The 19807-nt window shown below is 39.6% G+C and overlaps 1 protein-coding gene across 1 annotated transcript in view; it reads left to right on the top strand.

The window, feature by feature from the left end:
• Positions 1-19807, top strand: part of NDUFAF2 (NADH:ubiquinone oxidoreductase complex assembly factor 2) — a 58586-nt gene that overhangs the window by 1113 nt on the left and 37666 nt on the right. The window lies entirely within an intron of this gene.

Below are 19807 nucleotides of genomic sequence, written 5' to 3'. Positions count from 1 at the left end.
TAAATAGAGAATAGGAGAGTTTGTATGGGAAGTAATACTGCTGTGATTTTGTGAAAATACTACTTTTTACTACAGAAAATTCTGATTTTTTTTCTGTATATTTGTCACTCGTTCTGTATATTTGTCACTTGCTTTAGCTTGTTCTAAAAAATCTTAAGCATTCAGCATCAGTAGAATGACAGAATTCTGAAAGAAATAAGCATGCCTTCTGCTAACAAAGAAGAAATTGCTGTGATTTTTGTTTTTAATGAAAGTGTTCAAATGTTGCTTTTTCTGTAGCACAGCATGTAACAAAGTATTGTGCTGCTACAAATTTCATTTCTGTGACCTCTTATTTTGGATACCCATTTTCTTCCTCCATTTCCAGTTGAAATGACAGGCTGTCATCCACTTTCCCTACAAAATGGACTGCCTTGTGAATGTTCATTATTGTTTTAAGATATAGTGCTCCCTGACCTTTGTTGTTTGGGGTTACTTGGGTGTAGGAGATTGTATTTCCCCTCACACTGGTGACTCATTTCCACTGTAATTTATGCCTTTACTTCTGTGAATGGCCATCCTTGTGGTGCCAGTATAGAAAAGATAAGAGGTTTCATCTATTCCAGATCAGGAGAGTATGCCAGTTCTCCCTCAGGCTTGTGGCTGAGGAGAAAAATCATTCTGACACTAGTGAAGTGATTACAGATGGTTGCAACCACTGCCGTGGGTGATGGTAACCAACTGCCTCTCACAACATTTTTGAGCAGCATCCTGTGCTCTACAAACAGCGTCACACCTGGTATTTGTGGGCTTTAATAACTTTGTGAAGGAGTTTAAGGATATGGATTGCAAAGGTAATAGAGATTGAGGAAGGTCTATAGAAAGTAGAATTAAAATATACACCAAAAATTTCTGACGGTTTCTTTTTAAAAGAAACTAGGAATTAAAAAGTGCTGAGAAAGCAATGCTCTCTTTTCAAGTGTTGGGCAGCATTATTTGTAGTACATTATATAATTCATATATATGAATGCTTATATAATTCATAGCTCACCCAGTGTCCTAACCATATAGAGACCAGTGCAGGATAGGAACAACAGTAGAAAGAAAACGAGTTGTAGATGAGACCAGGGAGCTGTTATGTGCAGGTTTCACTGCAAGGTCACTGCAGTGTGTCTGCAGTGTGCTTTGCTCTCTGCCCTATGGATTTAGGGAGGACTGAGCAGGTCTATCACAGTGCCAGGCCTGATGTGCTTGATCACTTTGTACTGTACTGGATTTTGATCCAATATATTGCAGAGTGTGCAAAACAGGCAGGTCTTGCTTTCTCTCTCTTCACTTAGACTGGGTAGGTCTATCAGGACAGGCTGGGCTTTGTTTCAGACCAACATCCCACCTTAAGCTGGAGGTGAGAGTAAATAGAGTAGGTAGTGTTTGTGCCACCTCCTGCTTTGATCAAAAGCCATCTGACATCTTTCTTTTGGCCTGCCCTGGTCTTTGGCAGGGTTTTGGAACAGAAATAGTAGACAGTGTGATGCAAAGAATTAATGTTTTCTTTCTGTCTGTTGTGAATTGTGCTCTTCTACATTGAGTTCAGGGTCCAAAACACTTTTGGAACCTGAGTCCTTGTCTGTAGTAGGGGACAGTAGGAGCAGGTCAATGTATACAAGTAGTTGATGTTGAGTTTCCTAAGTGGTTGATGTTGTGTTTCCTTATACCTCCATCATCTGTGATTAAGAGAGTTTGCTTCTGAAATTTAGTCTGTTTTCCAGGACTGAATATCTGCAATATAGACTTCGGAGATGTCAAAGGGGTACAAAATTTTTAGGTATATGCTGCAAGTATGGCTTTCACATTGCCACAGCACCTAAAACGCTGTTATTTTTTGAAATGTTTTATGAATGAGGGTCTTCTTTAAAAAAAAGCAAGTTATGCACTCAAAAAACTACTTTGAAATCCAAGTCAGCATGTGGTAAATAAAGGCAGCACAGGATTAACAAAACTACTCTTGCTTTGGTTCAAGTTCCTACAGTAGATGTAGTCTCACCAATATCCTAAGGTCTTGGATGTCCAGGTCAAACTCAAGGTGTAGCAACTTTACCCTGAGACCACCTTTACCTCTGTCATCATTGGAAAGTTACCTCAAGTTCCTGATTTTGCCTGTCTGTGAGTAGTTAGGTTCTTAGATGAGCCAGCAACTTGAATAGGTTTTGTTGGGATGAAGGGAATAATTGTGGAGATTAAAGAAGTGTCAATGATGTGCAAGTACTGATTTAACATGTGTTTTGCCTTCGTTAAAAATGTTTTAATGAGTAATAGCAAAAATACATGAGTTTGCAAGAGTATTGTATTTCTCTGGGGTGAATATAGAAAGGATTGGCCTTCAGAAGTAGAGGGGAAGAATGATGTAAAGTAATGCTGTTTCAGTCTGGTTGTCTTATTTCTCTTGAAAGAGAGAAAGTGGATGTTCAAAGTCCCTAGACTGTAAGAGTAAGAAGTCATTAGATTCAGTAAAGAAAATAATGGTTAGAAATAGAAAAAGAGTTAAGAAAAATTTGAGTGCCAATATAGAGGGGAAAGATCCTAAAAAAGTAACCTTACTGCCAACAGGAATATGGGAGAATTCAAAATTAGAGTAGTTAATTTCCTGAAAGCATGAAACTTGAGACAAGGTACACTGTTTACTGTTTATCAAGAACTTTTTTTTTTCAAATGGGGAAGAGCCTATCATCTTGAAAGCCAGGTCACACCTTCAACAACATAGTAAGATGGGCTTATGTGAATGTAAAGATGGTTCTGTATTTAATGACGTTCTGTAAGTGGTGGGTTTTTACAGGATGATCCTAAAGTGATGACAGTGATAAAATCCAACTCTACCAAGCTTGTCATGAGAGGAACATCCAGCATAACTCATTAACTCTGAGATGACTCTTCAGTTGGTTATAATAAAAGATGGGAATAGATGACTGAGTAGTAGTGATCAATGACTCATTTCAGTATCTTGGACAAGTACTTCACTAAACAGACTAGACTTATCAGTGTAAGTAATTTGTTTTTCTTTTATAACATACTGCCAGGCCATTGCCATAGCTTTGGTACATGATTAATTGTTCTTGCAGTAGAACATGGAGTGGGACGTAGAGTGTTCATATATTTTTAATTGAAAAACAAATTCCTCATACAATTTATGCATTTATTACAACCAAATATGTCTTGCTGGAAATAGCTGATTCTATTTTCCATTGAAAATAATTTATAAAGACTCTTAATAACCATTTTAGTTTAAAAATGCAGGAAGATAAGGGGCTGGTATGATTTTTTCATCAAGATCTGGTATATGATTTTTTCATCAAAAGGCTGAGCAGGTTATATTTGCACATTTTAAATATCTTCATTTGCACTCATGTATTGTAATTATTAAGAGTTAAAATGAGCACTGTAAAGTACCACCATATGCAAATTTTTATAAGAACAGTGGGTTATCGTCAAGAAGTCAGCTTATTTCATAGATGATGTAGGAGTGTTAAAAGTTCTCTTCGTGGGAGCAGCAGACTCAAGTTTGTTTTGATTTGGACTATCAGCATACCAGAATTGCTGGAAAAAGCAGGAAGCATTCTGTTTTCCATAGGTTTTTATATGTTGCATAAGCTCTGAATTAGGGGCCATATGTGGCCTAAGCTTCTGATGCTATGAGCTAAAGTTTCTCAGTAGTCTTATCAAGTACCATTGAGAAATACATGTGGCATTACCAAGTTTCAGTGGTAAATTTTGTTGCTAATAATTGAATACAAGCGCTGACTTCTGTGGGAAACATTTTCTTCATGTGAAGTGCCCACTCACATTTGCATAAGCCTGTATCTTGTGCAGTAAATTCTCAACAAACCAAAAATGTGTAAATAATTAAGAACCTATATAAGGAAAAGCACTAAGTATTCAGTTGCATTATATATATGTATAAATTGTCCTATATCTGATTGAATCCAGTCTTCAGTAGAGGTATGTACATTTTTAATGAAAGTTAGAAAGACTTAAGGTTCTGTTGAGACTAAAGGAATCCTCCATGATAGTTTTAGTTGCTCCTTGTTTTCTGTTTTAGGTAGTGGCCTGTCACCTTCCTTTGCATCAGGAGTTTAGAGTAGAATTTCTACTTTCTTTCAGAATCTTTTAAAATACAGGTTTTTATTGAAGGCTAGACTGAAACTTTCCTGTAATGCTTTATGATGAATGGCAGAGACTGGAAGAAGCAACAAATCTCCAAAGCATATCTTCAGAGATAAAAGCTATGGTTTTCTTCTGAGTCTGAATGTTAGTTTCCTTGCTAACAGGAATGAAGTCTGAGGAAGAGACAGAAACTGTTGTGATTGTATGAAGCATTTGTAAGCTGATTATTGAGAACTGCAGATAATTCTACATCATATTACTGAACATAAAAAGTAGTTTCTCAAGTTAGCTTTTCAAATGTTGGTGGAAACCTAATAAATTTTAGTTTTACATGTCTAATGTTAAAATACTAATGAAACACAGAATTTGAATATTCATTAATGAGTAGAAAAACAAATTTTAGACTATTTAATTATCTTGGTTATGGAAATAATTCTATGGAGAAAGTGAGAGTTTGTTTGTTTTTTCTTTCCATGTACAGACTCACCACAGCAATGCCTGTCAGTTAGAGGTTTGTCCAGGTGGTGGCAACATTGTTTCAAAAACAGAGCAGCAAGTACTGACAGCTGTCTTGAGTATTCCTTTATGGAGAGATTTTAGAATGCAGAAACAGAGTTCTCAAATAATTGCGTGTATGTATGTTTGTAAAGAAGTAAAACTTGCACTGCTGACTGCTAATTTCTAGGGCAGTAATTCTGGAATGACAAAAGAGTTTTTCAATCTGGGTGATTCATTATGTAGCAAAGCAATTACACTTTGGAGAGCTCATTGCAGATTATGAAAGCATTAATATTTGAAAAACCCATCTTTCTTTGTGGATATAGAATCATAAAGGTATGAAAAAGACTTTTAAAACTTTTAAAGAGGTACAGTAAAAGACTTTTATAACCTATGACCAAACACCACCATGTCAACTAAACCATGGCAGTAACTGCCGTGTCCAGTGGTTTTGTGTAAAGTTTCAGGGATGGTGACATGACCTCTTTCCCTGGACAGGCCATTCCAATGTTTAACAGCGCTTTCTATGGAGAAATTCTTCCTGTCGTCCATCCTCAACCTCCCCTGGTGCAACTTGGGGCTGTTTCCTTTAGTGGTGTCATTACACTGGCTACACCCTTCTGCCAGGCAGTTGTGGAGGGATAAGGTCACCCCTGAGCCTCCTCTTCTCCAGGATAGACACCCCCAGCTCCCTCAGCTGCTCCTCACAGCACTTGTGCCCCAGCCCCTGCCCCAGCTCCATTGCCCTTCTCTGGACTCTCTCCAGCCCCTCAGTGCCTTTCCTGCAGTGAGGGCCCAGAGCTGGACCCAGCACTGGAGGTGTGGCCTCAGCAGTGCCCAGCACAGGGGGACAATCCCTGCCCTGGCCCTGCTGGCCACAGCATTGCTGATCCAGGCCAGGATGCCATTGGCCTTCTTGGCCACCTGGGCACAGCCTGGCTCATGTTCAGCTGCTGTCACCAGCACCCCCAGGTCCTTTCCAGCCACTCTGCCCCAGCCTGTGGAGCTGCCTGGGGTTGTTGTGACCCAAGGGCAGGATCCAGCACTGGGCCTTGTTGAACCTCACACCATTGGCCTCAGCCCGTGATCCAGCCTGCCCAGATCCCTCAAAGAGAAAATGCTCCCACCAACTTGGTGTCATCTGCTAACTCACTGACAGCATATTGAATCCCCTCAATTGAGATCATCAGTAAGGAAATTGAACAGGGCTGGCCCCAATACAGAGCCCTGGGGAACTCTGCTGGTGACCAGCCACCAGCTGGATTCACCACCGTTCCCTGGGCTGAACTCCATTCACCACCACTCCCTGGGCTCAGCTATCCAGACAGTTTTTAGGGAGATAAGTGCATCTGCTCAAGCAACAGTGCCAGCATTTTCAGAAGATTGCCATGAGACACCATGTTGAAGGCTTTACTGAAGTCTGAGTAGGTGACATCCACAGCCTTTCTCTCATCCACTAAGCAGCTCACCTGGTCATAAAAGGAGATCAGGCTTGTCAAGCAAGACCTGCCTTTCCTAAACTCATGCTAGCTGGACCTGATCTCCTCATTTTCCTGGATGTGCCACATGAGAGCACTCATGATAATCTGTTCCGTATGTTTTTCTTTTAGTTGCCAGAAGCAAACTGGCAAGGGGCATGGTATTAATCTCTCTGACTTGAAAAACCAGGAATAGCAATAAGTAGTCATGTGGACAGGTAATAACTTGCATATTATCTGGCTATTGCTACAGCCAGGTTTGATCTTCAGCATGTATATTGGTATTAAACTGAGATGCTGATTTTTTTGAATTCTGCATGCTGCTATTAAGATTCATATGCTGTACACTTGTACGTTAATTATTGTGTATTTAGCTTGAAAAGCTGTTTTGATTCTTTCAGTAGAGGTGTATGAAGAGGTACTTGAGAGGGTATCTTTTTTTTAGGTTTCTTCAGTTGCCAAAAAATCAGATAGTTAAAAAAAAATTTAAATTTTCACGTATTAGTAACTCTCTTCTATGGTGTATAGAGAGAAAAAGATGGTGTAGTGCGAGAAATATAGATGTTTTCAATAGGTAGAAAAATCTTAACAGTATATTAATCATGGTGATTGAACAACCAACACCTGTAGAGCTGAGAGTAATAGGGCTGAGTGTGTTGCAAACAGGATCATTAGATCAATCGGGACGGTTGGTAAATCATCATGCCTGCTTTCTGACTAACTTCCATGCCTTTTAGTTTCATTATTCTGAAATACAAGGAGAATTCAAGTTACTTTTCTGGTTCTAAAGGAGGAAAACAATCCATCATTAATATGCATAAAAAGAACAAATCACCTATGTTTAAAGTTTTAGGGTTTGAAATCACATTGAGAAATGAAAGAACAGATTTTACAGAAGAGAGTGCAAGTAGTCAGTAGCAGGTACAGGGAACTTTTTTCCTATTATGTGTGTGTATAATTAATTTCAGCACATTATTTACATGAATTTGGGTAAACAAGGTTTTAAATACTGTATACATGCTTTGTTACTTGTGATTTGGATGTGAAAATTTGTAGTGTCCATTTTTGCTGGTACCTAATTTGGTGTATCTTTTTTTAGGAATTGTTTGTTACTGTTAAATAAGAGTGCAAACAAAATTAAGCATTTAAATGAAAGTGCTGCGGCTACCCACCAGTGGTGTAATTTTAAAAAAGATAAAATGACAAAGAGCTTAATGAAATATTGCAATTGAGAAAACATGAGATTAAAAATAGCTGAGTAATGTTGGCATGCTACCCTATGGGCCACTGTAACCTTTTAAGGTTCTCCTGAAGAATAGAAAAGGTGGTAAAGAATTAGGTCTGGTTTCTGCTTTGTGCAATAAGTTTATTGTGCTCTTTATAAATCTTTAAAACAACAAAGTTTCTGTCACCAGTGGCTTTAATATCAGGTTTGCCGATACAAGAACTGCTTTGCTTTGAGGAAAAGGTAGAGTCAGTTTCCTACTCGGGCTCTGGGCACAGGGGTTGTTCAGAAGGGAAGAACGTTGAGAAATGAATGTGACAGATTGAGGGAGTGAAAGTGATGAGATAAGGAGGCGAGATCTTAAATTCTAAATGTCTCTTGTTTATAGCAATCTGTGTACAAAAAACGATGTTATTTCATCCGTCTTGAAGTGAAGGAGTGATTTGACTAGCCTCTTTACACTGGATGAACTGGAGACACCATCAGCAGGAATTGCAGTCAGTATGAAATTTTTAGAAGAGGTCAAAGAAACGGTGAATTCTGGCAGACTTCTGCAGGCATTGGTCAGTGCAGTAGGAATTGAAAATGTCACTGGCTTTGGAATGATTAAGCACATGTACTGATTGATATTTTCTGTCTGTTAGAGGGATATCAAACTCCAGGATGAAGAAAAGTTAGTGCAGCCAGCTACAAACAGAAAGATGGAATGGAAAGATACATAGCAATATGTAGCAGGAGGTCCACTGAACAGAACATCCACTACAGATGTTACTGAACAGGTGATATTTCTTCAAGTAGAAGTCTGTGCAGCAGTGGGGAAAGATGCTGTAAAGTTCTTTTAACTCTCACACAGTAGTGAATGACCTGTCATTAGTGCTTAGTTTTGTACCACACAGTGCTTAGTACAAATACCAGAGGTCAGTGTGGCCTTGTGCTAACTCCCTGTTGTGACTAATAAGTCTTGTGACACCTAATGCTTCAATGTTAATTTATACTAGTGATTAATATGTACTAGTTGATGTCTTAGTTTTGAGAACACATAGAGTGCTGGAGTAAAGAATGATAAGAGAAGTGCATCATGACCTGACCACATATTTGAGATACTCTCAAGGAAAGAAGATTCATCAGATGATCTGGGATCATAAAAGTGAATTTTGAGGAATGGGATGTTCCCAACTGACCACAAGAAGACCCTCAAAAGACTCATATCTGAATAAGTTTGGGCTACAGGGAAATCTCTGTTTTCACATCTAGAACATCTTCTTATCCTTGTTCTTCGCTTTACTTTGTTGTCTGCAGAGTTTTACCTCTCACACATTCTCATTCTTCTCTGGTTGCAATTTCATCTGTGCAGTAACTATTTTATTGATGGTATCAGGGAGCAGAATGGTCCCCCTGTTATCCAGGAGAGGCAGTCAGAGAACTGCTGAGCCCCTTGGATGTTCATAAATCCATGGGCCCAGATGGAATCCATTCCAGGAGATGAGGGGGCTGGCAGATGAGCTTGCAAAGCCACTCTCCATCATTTACCAGCAGTCCTGGCTCACTGGTGAGGTTCCAGGGGACTGGAAGCTGGCCAGTGTGACTGCCATTCAAAAAAAGGGTGGGAAGGAGGATCCTGGCAATTATAGGCCAGTTAGCCGGATTGTACCAGGTAAGGTTATGGAGCAGTTTATATGAGTGTCAGCACACAGCACTCACAGGATGGCCAGGGTGTCAGACCCTGCCAGCACAGGTTTAGGGGGGCAGGTCGTGTTTGACCAACCTGGACTCCTTTTATGACCAGGTGATCTGCCTGGTGGATGCAGGAAAGGCTGTGGATGTTGTGTACCTGGACTTCAGCAAGGCCTTGGCACTGTCTCCCACAGCACACTCCTGGAAAAGCTGCAGCCCATGGCTTGGACAGGAGCACTCTGTGCTGGGTTAGGAACTGGCTGGATGGCCGGGCCCAGAGGGTGATGGTGAATGGTGCTGCATCCAGCTGGGGGCTGCTCACTGGGGTGTCCCTCAGGGGTCTGTGCTGGGGCCAGTCCTCTTCAATATCTTTATTGATGACATGGATGAGGGGATTGAGGCTTTCAGTAGTGAATTTGCAGATGACACTGAGGTGGGATCGTGTGTCGATCTGTTGGAAGGTGGGAGGGCTCTGCAGAGAGACCTGGAATGATTGAATGGATGGGCAGAGTCCAACAGGATGAGGTTTAACAAGTCCAAATGCTGAGTCCTGCATTTTGGCCACAATAACCCCCAGTAAGGTTACAGGCTGGGGATGGTGTGGCTGGACAGTGCCCAGGCAGAAAGGGACCTGGGGGTACTGCTCAACAGCCGGCTGAACGTGAGCCAGCAGTGTGCCCTGGTGGCCATACAGGCCAGTGGCATCCTGGCCTGTGTCAGGAACAGTGTGGCCAGCAGGAGCAGGGAGGTCACCCTTCCCTGTACTCGGCACTGGTGAGGCAGCACCCTGAGTGCTGTGTCCAGTTCTGGCCCCTCAGTTTGGGAAGGACCTTGAGACACCTGAGCAGATCCAGAGGAGGCAACGAGGCTGGTGAGGGGCTTGGAACACAAACCCTGTGAGGAACAACTGAGGGAGCTGGGGGTGTTTAGCCTGGAGAAAAGGAGACTCAGGGGTGACCTTATCGCTCTCTGCAACTCCCTGAAAGGTGGCTGCAGTCAGGTGGGGGTTGGTCTCTTTCACCAGGCAGCAACTGACAGAACCAGAGGACACAGTCTCAAGCTGCACCAAGGGAAATATAGGTTGGATGTAAGGAAAAAGTTTTTCATGGAAAGGGTGATAAAATACTGGAATGGTTTGCCTGGGGAGGTGGTGGATCCACCATCCCTGGATCTGTTTAAAAAAAGATTGGATGTGGCATTTAGTGCTGTGGTTTAGCTGAGGTGTCAGAGCACGGGTTGGACTTGATGATCTTGAAGGTCTCTTCCAACCTAGTCATTCTGTGAATTCTGTGAAGTGTGTTATACCAGAGGTGCCACTAGGGCTGCTGACGGGCTTGCCCTTGTCCAGTGGCGGGTCTGTGCTGGAGCTGTCTGGCCTTGCCTCTGTCAGACATGGGGGAGCTTCTCACAGCTTCTCAGGGAAGAAGCATCCCCTCCACTAACAGAACCTGGCCGCACAAATCCTATTTATTTATTTATTTATTTACCAATGACTCATTATGGCCAAGAGTACCCCAACTTAGCAGTTGTAATAGAAAGATACACAATGTAATGAAGAAATTCAGATAAACAAATTGAGGTCTTTGATATCATGTTTTGCTCTCTGGATTATAATGTGCTCCCCAAGGACTGATAGCAGTCAAGGTGAAGGTTCTGCCTGAATCAGGGGAGAATTAATCCTGGAGTATAGTTCATATCTGATTTGTATAAAGGTTGGTCATGGAGTTTGGTAAGTAAATTTATTGCTGCATATTTAAACTTAAATCAGCTGAATATTGATACTGTTTCTCATAATGTACAGTGCATAAGAGAGGAATTAGAAGTTGTGTCTTTTAATTCAGCATCTTCAGTACAATAAATTGATACTCGAAGGAGACTGCTGGCTGCTTCTGCTCTTTCTCCTGTAAAGCAGACCTACTGATTAGGAATTGAGGAAGGTGCAAATAAAGTTCCCAGGCACTCAGAATGTCAAGATCTGTGTTTTCCAGACTGGTGGCTGTTATCTGGAGCAGATGCATCCAGATAACAGGGTACTAAAAGAACAATTGCTCCCATGACCAGACATCAGGAATGATTTAATTTCTAAAGAAGAACAGTTACTAACAGTAGCAGTTATGTGGGATGGGGAGGACATAACACCTCCAAAACCTTAGGCAATTCTAAAAGACCTTGCAATTAAAGATGGTAGGTGTTGTCTACTTGGTGGTCCTGCACTCTCACTCCAAGTGGTGCTGGCTGCTACTTTTTCAGACAAGCCCAAGGCCAACCAGGCACAGCAAGTTCAGTGTTAACTTGACTTTTTTGTATCTAGCAGCTTTCCTTGTTCTCCTTTCAACAAGCCTTCATTTTGTGTTAAAAGAAACTAAAAAACAGATAAGCCTCCTTCATGCACTAGAGCTTCATTGCTGTGTGAAAATTGTGAAAGGTTCAGGCAGAGCAAGAGTACCAGGAGACTGCAAAGGAAAAGAAAAACCTGTTTAAATAAGCCTGAAAACTGCGAGTGTTGATGATTAGCCATTAGTCCTGCACTCTTACTCCAAGTGGTGCTGGCTGCTACTTTTTCAGACAAGCCCAAGGCCAACCAGGCACAGCAAGTTCCGTGTTAACTTGACTTTTTTGTATCTAGCAGCTTTCCTTGTTCTCCTTTCAACAAGCCTTCATTTTGTGTTAAAAGAAACTAAAAAACAGATAAGCCTCCTTCATGCACTAGAGCTTCATTGCTGTGTGAAAATTGTGAAAGGTTCAGGCAGAGCAAGAGTACCAGGAGACTGCAAAGGAAAAGAAAAACCTGTTTAAATATGCCTGAAAACTGCGAGAGTTGATGATTAGCCATCAGACCTTAACCTTATATACTTGTACTTTAAGAGGTGGTGGCTTTTCCCTTTATGTTAGCTACAGTGCTGGTTAGTGTAGTCATCACAGTATTGAAACAACTAAAGCTTGAGATGGACTGGTCCTCCAGAAATGTAAAAAAAAGTTTGGTATGGTGCCAACAACCTCTAATTGTGGAATTATGAATGTTTCAGATATAGTGACACAACTTTCATAAGCAGTTATCATGTATCTTTTCCTATTTTTAGTCAGTTAGGAAATGTTTGTTAATATATGATGGCTTGATTATGGTCAGAATCATCTTTATGTTTTATCTTTTACTACATAAGGTTTTTAAAATGCAGACTTTGAATGGTTTTCCATAAGAAATGAGACAAAACTTATTCTTTGGAAGTCAATGACAGAATGTCTTTTATCTTCCAGAATGCCACTTTTTGCCGTTTTTGCAAAATATGTATTGAGACAGTTCTGTATTTAAATGGCTCATTTAATGCATGGTGTGTTCTGGTGTTTAAACTGTAAATACTTGGTCTAGGCAAAATGATAGAAACACCGAACTCTAAAATTACCCAAAAAATTAAACATCTAATTTACTAATTAAACTTCAATTTTCTGCAAAACTACTTGGCTATAGTAAAATTACTATCTGTATTTATTTGTTTGATAAAGTAAATCTCTATCTGAGAGGTAGTAGAGTCTAGTATTTTTGACAAAAAACAGTGGTCCTGTTCCTCCCTCTGGCTGCTCATGTCTGCTTTGTAATATTCATTGCAAGTGTTTGTGCAGCCTTGTGCTAAGTCTGTTGACTGTCTAACCTAGTGTGCTGATTTTTTTTTCAGCAAGAGGAGTTACTTTGTCTGGTTCATGGCACAAGCTGTGTAAAGAGCTAAAACAAATCCAGAAATGAGATCAATCCCAGTTGGCTACTTTCTGTGGTTCCTCTAGTTTGAAATGCTAGTTGAACTACTAATCCAGGTGATTCTAGTAATTCTAAGGAGTCAAAGGCTACATTTTTACCTGTCTGTGGAGATTTGCAAATACTGGTATTGTTTTCCTTAGTTCCCATTCGTAATAGCAATAGAACTTTGCCACTGTTGTCTTATACAATACAAAAATCTAAATTAAACCTATGTAATGGTTATAAAATAATCAAAAGTGTAGTTTTAGAAATAAATTGTGATTATTATCTGTTTGGGATTTTTCTTTTACTACTCAGTGTAATAACTGTACCTCTGTAAGAGTTTCTTCAGATCAAAAAGGAGACATTTTTCTATGCTATTAAAATGCACTTGATATTTCTATCTGGATATTTTCTAATTTCAGGGAGAAATTTTGCTTAGTCTATCCCTGATTTAAGAACCAAGAATCAGTATCCATAAGCAATGACATTGGTTCAGCATAATGTACCAAAACTTCCCAGGTTGTTCTTGAAATGATTAAGTGGGAGATGACAGGTAGTTTATGAAATCATCTGGTTTTGTGACATTTTCATCATCTCGGATTGAAAAAACATGCTGTGTAAGCAGTTTCTGAGCCAGAGCTGGAAAATGGGCTGCTCTGGATTTGTGTCTGACCCAGATATGTAATAGCGTGGGAAAAAGTCCAAAGAACTGGAGCCAGAGTCTGTTGTGAACCTGAAGGTGAAATGAGGTTGACTCTGTTGATTAACATGAGTTTGTCATTGATGAAAGGGAGCGATCTCATTCATCCTTTATCTTCTTTTCTTCAAGCTGAAAGTAGCATTCATGAGAACTGTTGCTGAGCTAGTTTAATTCAGTTGAAAAAGTTGAGCTTGTGGTTCCCTGAGTAAAGAAGATGGGACAAAGAAAGAGGGTGTAACCTTTGAGCTAAAGTGGGGTGGGAGACTGGTGACTCTGGGTGGAGGAACCTAGAGGACTGCCAGGGGAACACATGCCTCCTTATGTGGCTTGCTCCATAGTGTTTCTATTGGATTACTAATGAGATTTTGATTTTTGTTTTGTCTTAGATTAAAACAAATCTCTTGTATGAGAAAGAAGGTAACTTTTGCTGAAATAGGAAGGTTACTGTGATTTGTTGCTATGATCAGAAGGTTTTGGCAGGTATACTAAACTGTTTTTCAGTTTTGGAAGAAGCCATTTTACCCTGTTGTAAGAGAAGAAATAAAATTGAGTATTTTAACAAGCTTTATAGAAACTTTTTGCCAATGGAATGTCTACTAAAAGGTTTGTGTGGTCTGAGCAGATCCTGTACAATAGTAAGGTAATGCTTCTGAGGAGATCCTTGTCCATTCCACACCAGGACTTTCCTCTGAGAGCAGGGAGGAGTTAGGAAGGCACAGTCTCCTGCAGGGCATGTTAGATTTTAGACTATTTCAACAGGCATGATATTTCCAAATGTGACTAACTCTATCCTCTGAAACAGACTATAGGTATTCTCAAAGAGGTGTAATTAATTGGTTTCTGGAGTAATTAATCAGTTAACTGATTTCTGCTGTGCTCTTGCTTCTGTGCAACAAGACAGTTCAGTACAGTCCATAAGCCTGATTCTTCCATATCCTTTGGCTGTTCACATCTTCCCCTCAGTAAAAGAAAGTTGGCTGATCCAAATCAAGAGTTAGAGGCCTTCAATGCTTAAGTATACCTGCCTACCAAAACAGTTTCAATGTACCAGAAAACCAGCAAAAAATATGCTTGTTCTATAAGTCACAAGTTAGTAGATTTGCTTTAATAATATTGAAGCAGCTGGTGAGCAGACTATTGAAGTAAAGAAATAGGTTTGTGGCACCCAAGCACCTTGCAGCCATTTACAGTTGCGTCTAAAAAGGAAAGAGGGCTTCAGCTAGTTACACATCCTAACCTGTCTCCTGAGTGACAGCTTGGCACTGTCTCTTACTATCTGTTTTTTACAAATTATGACTGTATCTCTGAACTTGTACCTTTAGAATGAAGGGTAGTCATCAAACTATCTTGTAGAAATACATTTGTAAGTTATTGAAGTACATAAGACATCAGATCTTTTAGTATGATTTACTATCTCACGACCCAAAAAAGACTGTGTTGAATTTTACCACTGGATTGATTAGGGTATAAGTATTGTTTAGTTGGCCATGAGAGGGAGTCAGTCACCTTATCACAACCAGTGTGGTTCTGGGGGAGTGACAAAGTAGGGGCAAACACTCATCTTGTTCTACCCAAGGGAAAATGGAGATATCTCAGATTCTGTTCTGCTGGCTGTCCAATCTAAAAGATGGTATAAGTTTTCATGGGGGATGGAGGGGGAGGTGCTACTGCTATGAAAATCTTACTGCTATTGTTCCTGGACTTTACCGTGAAGAACTGTAGGAAAGTAGAGGTGCACTTTCTGTAGTTCCCACCTTGCCATTCTTTTGGATAAGAAGAAGGAATGAGGTGATGGGTGAAGATGGAAACTGGCTTTCAAGCATTTGTGTAATAGCCATTCCTTGCTAAAATTTATGAATCTGTTGTGCTGGAAAAACTGTTTTGTTGAATGCTTTTTGTGCTTTGAAATGTTTCCAAAGACTTCTGCATCTTGAAAAACTTCATTTGAATTGTCCTCAAAGGTCTAAAACAGCAAGAAGTTTAGATATAAACTTAGTTTCAGACTGTTTACCAACATCCATATACTTAGCATGCAAACTGAATGCATACAGTAATCTGGTTTGTGGTGCCTGTTTACAGAATGGCTGGTACTCTTTAAAATGGGTTGTAATGGACATGCCAGTACAAAGTTACATTACTTCTGTTAATCAAAACAAAGGAACTGGGGATTAAAATACATTATCTTGCAGACTCTGTCCCTCTTTTTAGCTGGAAGGGACTGTGTTCCTTCTAAGTGTTCTTGAGTCCCTATAGCTGTATTATCCTCATGTAGAGCACGTGAAGGAAATCATTCTCTAGTACCAAGGTGTGGCATAACATGAGGGAGGACTACAACTACCTAAATGTAAATGGGCAATTAAGTGGAAATAAACTGCATGAGCTAGAAGAGAAGAAATTGATAATCTGTTATAGTAGCACAGTGGAAACCAAAGACAGACTCGGTGTGGTGCTGTGTCCTGTTCAAATGTGGAAAGTGCAAATGTGGGACTTCTTTATAGATGGGTGAGGGAAGGAAATAAATTTTACCTGCTGTTCTGTAAAATTGGTTTTGGTTCTTTTTCTTCTGTTGGCAAACATGTCCTGAGATCAGGTCTGACTTCAGCATCTAGCTTTTTTGGCTCTTCAGGTGTAATAGATATATTAGATAAAATAGGCACTACTTAATGATAAAATCACTGATGCTAGATCATGTGTTCTGCATGTTATCGAGTGTAAATTTATAGATGCTTGTGGTTTAACCCCAGCTAGGCACCAAGTCCCATGCAGCGCTTGCTTCCTCCCTCACCAGCAGGATCGTGGTAAGAGTTGAAAGGGTAAAAGCTGGAAAACTTGAGGGGTGAGATAAAGACTGTTCAATAGGGAAAGCGAAAGCCATATATAGAAGAAAATCAGCCATCTCAGGATAGCAGTGTAATGGGTACTGAGGAAGATAAGTGCTGTCACTCCAAATGCCCCCCCCCCTTACTCCTTTTTGCCCCTGCTTTCTATAATGAGTGTGATGTCACCTTGTCTGGAATATCCCTTTGCTCAGCTGGGGTCACCTCTTCTGGCTGTGTCTCCTCCCAACCTCCCATGCATCCCCAGTCCCCTCACCACAACGGCAGTACAAGAAGCAGAAAAGGCCTTGGCTCTGTGTGAGCTCTGCTCAGCAATAACAAAAACATCTCTGTATTATCAACCCTGTATTCAGCACAGATCTGAAACACAGCCCCATGCCAGTCACTGTGAAGAAAATTGCCTTTACTCCAGCCAAAACCAGCACAAGGCTACTAAGTGGATTAAAGGCATCTTGACTCATACACTGACATTGCTCAATGTAATGCAATAGCAGTGATGATTCATTGTCATTTTTCTGTCAGCCTCCCTTACTATCTGTTTCTCCCTTCAGGTGTTTTAAAAAAAAATCAAACAAAAAAAGTAAGTTAGAAAATTTCAAATATTTAACTTCCTCCTTACTGCAAATTCATTACCTGTAGGTGCCTGTTTTCTATCTTCCATATTCTACCAAACAGAAAAAAAAATCCAAAAGCCTTGAAAAGAAGCACCTTCTTCTGGAACTAGAATAAAAAGAAATAAATTGGAAGAATAATGAAGTTCAGTTGCTGCTGGTGAAATGTATTTGTTTATATACAGTTATTTCAAGTTTTTGATCTTATAGTAGGAAAAGATCTGCTGTAGAACTACTTCAAAATTTTCTGTGCTGCTGAGAAAAGAACAAGAGCCATATCTGCTTTTATCTTCCTGTATATTGCAGCACTGTTTTTCCCATCTGTGTTGTTTAAGTTTATTTTCAGAATTTTATTTTGCATGTGAGTCACAGCAATGTCTTGCATCTCTAGTACCTGCTTGGTCATTGAGATGGAAGGATAGCCTTTATTCAAGGTATTTAAAGTTGATGCCTAAGAGATACTGTAGGTAAATATGGATAGTAATAGCTATCCTTTTTAGTAAAACTATAACCCACTCATGGCAGAAATTTTATACTTCACGTCAAATAGAAGGTAAAAGAAAACTTTGAAATTACTTCATGGATATTCATGGAGTTCTTCCATTTAGTGGATAGAAACAGAAAATAAATTTTGCTTGATTGATACAGACCCATGTGTGATTGAAGTCTGCATGTCTCAGGCAATAGAAAGAGGAGAAAGGTACAAAGGAGACTCCTCCTTGCAAAGGAGTTTGAAAACAAAGTACTCTGTAGTCGAAGTGAAAAATAGAAACCTTGTAGAGGGTCTAAAGACACAACTGAGTTCCCACAGTTCCTGACTAGATAACCAATCTTTGCTGCAGTGTTACAAATTCGTGAGTAGAGTGGGATGCATATGCCTTGACATGGGAAAGTTATCTTGTTGTAGTTGTTGTCTGAATGGCAGATTTAGCAGCATGGAAAATCAGGAAGATCACACAGAAAATACCCTATGCAGAAAGAACCTATACATTAGAGAGAAATCCTGAGTACCAGAAAGGAAGGAGAATGATGGCATTCATCATGAATATGTGGAAAGGGAGGATAATAAGACCTGGTTTAGAAATGCAATTTTTTACAGGAAAGTTACACATGTATTTGGAGAAGCCAGTGAGAGAGAGGAGACAGAAGAAGGCAGGACTAAACTCTTAGTAGAGAAGAATTTGTTTCTGTTTATAAGATGGGTGAACATTGATAGGAATTTCTGCAGAACTGTGGAGGGTGCTTAACAGTAATTTGAATCAGAAAGAAATAGTAAAAGTGATTTGATTTATGTTGTGGTATCTGTACAACAAATACTTGTCTGAAGGGTGTTTGTGTTGCAAAGATTGCAGTGTCTCCAGAGGTGAAACACAGGAAGGCAAGCAGGGATGAAGGAAGGCAGTGCCATGAGGCATTTCACTTGCCCTGTAAGTACTGCAGGATAATTATTAGTTATGTATTTCTGAGAGTAACTGTTAGAACAATTGCTGTAAATGCAGTAGTACAGTGGAGCTTTTCTAGCTCATCTTGGCGATGAAACAGAAAAAGCAGGAAGCCAATGAAGTAGCATAGAGAGAAAATGCAGCTATAGTGAGAAAGGGTGTGGTGCTGGTTTTTTTGGTTTTGTTTTTTTTTTTTTTTTTTGAAAGCAGTATTGTTGACAGACTTCATAGAGGAAATGTCGTGAAAGGCCAAGTAAGTAAGCATTGGCAATAAAGTGAGAGGCGGAAAAGGATTGGATCAAATCAGAAATTTTCTTAATAATGAATATAGTTAAAAAACAAATGGAATTAAAAGGACTGAAAAGTTTTAAAAGCACTCGTTGGTGGGAGCTTTATTAATGTTGGATGGCGATTGATATTTGTGATTCGGTCCATTTATAACTGATTTTGGAAGTAAAACAGTTCAGAGGGGGAAAGTGAGCAGAAATGTATCAGCATTTGAGAGTTAGAGGAGTATCATGCTGCAGTGTTTTGTTCTTTTTTTTCCTCTGCTGTCTTGGTTTGACACTAAAGGTGAACCCTCCAGAATATGTTGCCTCCATTTATAGGTTCAACCAATCCCTCCCTTTCCAATCCAATTGGTTCAACCAATTCCACCAATAAGGAAAGAATATGAATACATACAAATGAAAAAGTTACTAACAAGCAGAGCAGCAACAGTCAAGAAATAACATCAAATAACTACCAGATACAAAATTGCTAAATCTTACAGACTCCTCCTAAACAGAGACACAAAATACCGTTTATTGATGACAACTGCCAATATGACATATGGGTGTTTTCCCTCAAATTAAACCACTGTTTATTAGTTTTTAAGATTTAGTTTAAGTATTGCATAAACGTATAATGTGATATGATGTCAGCTCAATCTCTGCAGCACTCATTATTTTTGGGATTATGCACCTCTTCTTAGAAGGCAGTGTCTTTCAGTTTAATTTGAACTATATTTTAAGTACTGGTCCAGTTAACAAACAATAAGACATTCTGTCTGTTCAATTGTGGAGAACGTTTAATCTCTGAAGCACATTATAATTTCTAAAACTGACAGCATAATCCATTTTTTGGGCTTTTAAAGTTTTATTTATACTAAGGTAACTCTTGGTACAGTTTTGATTCAGAAAGAAGTGATTTTGTATTTAAAACTGACCTATCTCAAATTGTGAGGGTTTTTTTCCTGTCAGTTCTATGGCCCTACAGGGGTCACATAAATTATGATATGTATGCAGTATTCACTAATATTCATTCTCTCTTTTTCACCTACCTCCCCCTTGTGGGAAATTGGCGGAAGAAATGTGGCACTCAATATGAGTGATCAGCAAGTCTCAAACTTTATTGATAGTTCACACATATTTATATTGGTGTTAATGAAGCTTATACATATTGCAAAGCTGAGCTCATTATTGGTTAATTAC

This window comes from Agelaius phoeniceus, chromosome Z (genome assembly GCF_051311805.1).
Source record: "Agelaius phoeniceus isolate bAgePho1 chromosome Z, bAgePho1.hap1, whole genome shotgun sequence".
Classification (NCBI taxonomy): Eukaryota; Metazoa; Chordata; class Aves; order Passeriformes; family Icteridae; genus Agelaius; species Agelaius phoeniceus.
This window is presented reverse-complemented; position numbering and strand designations above follow the sequence as displayed.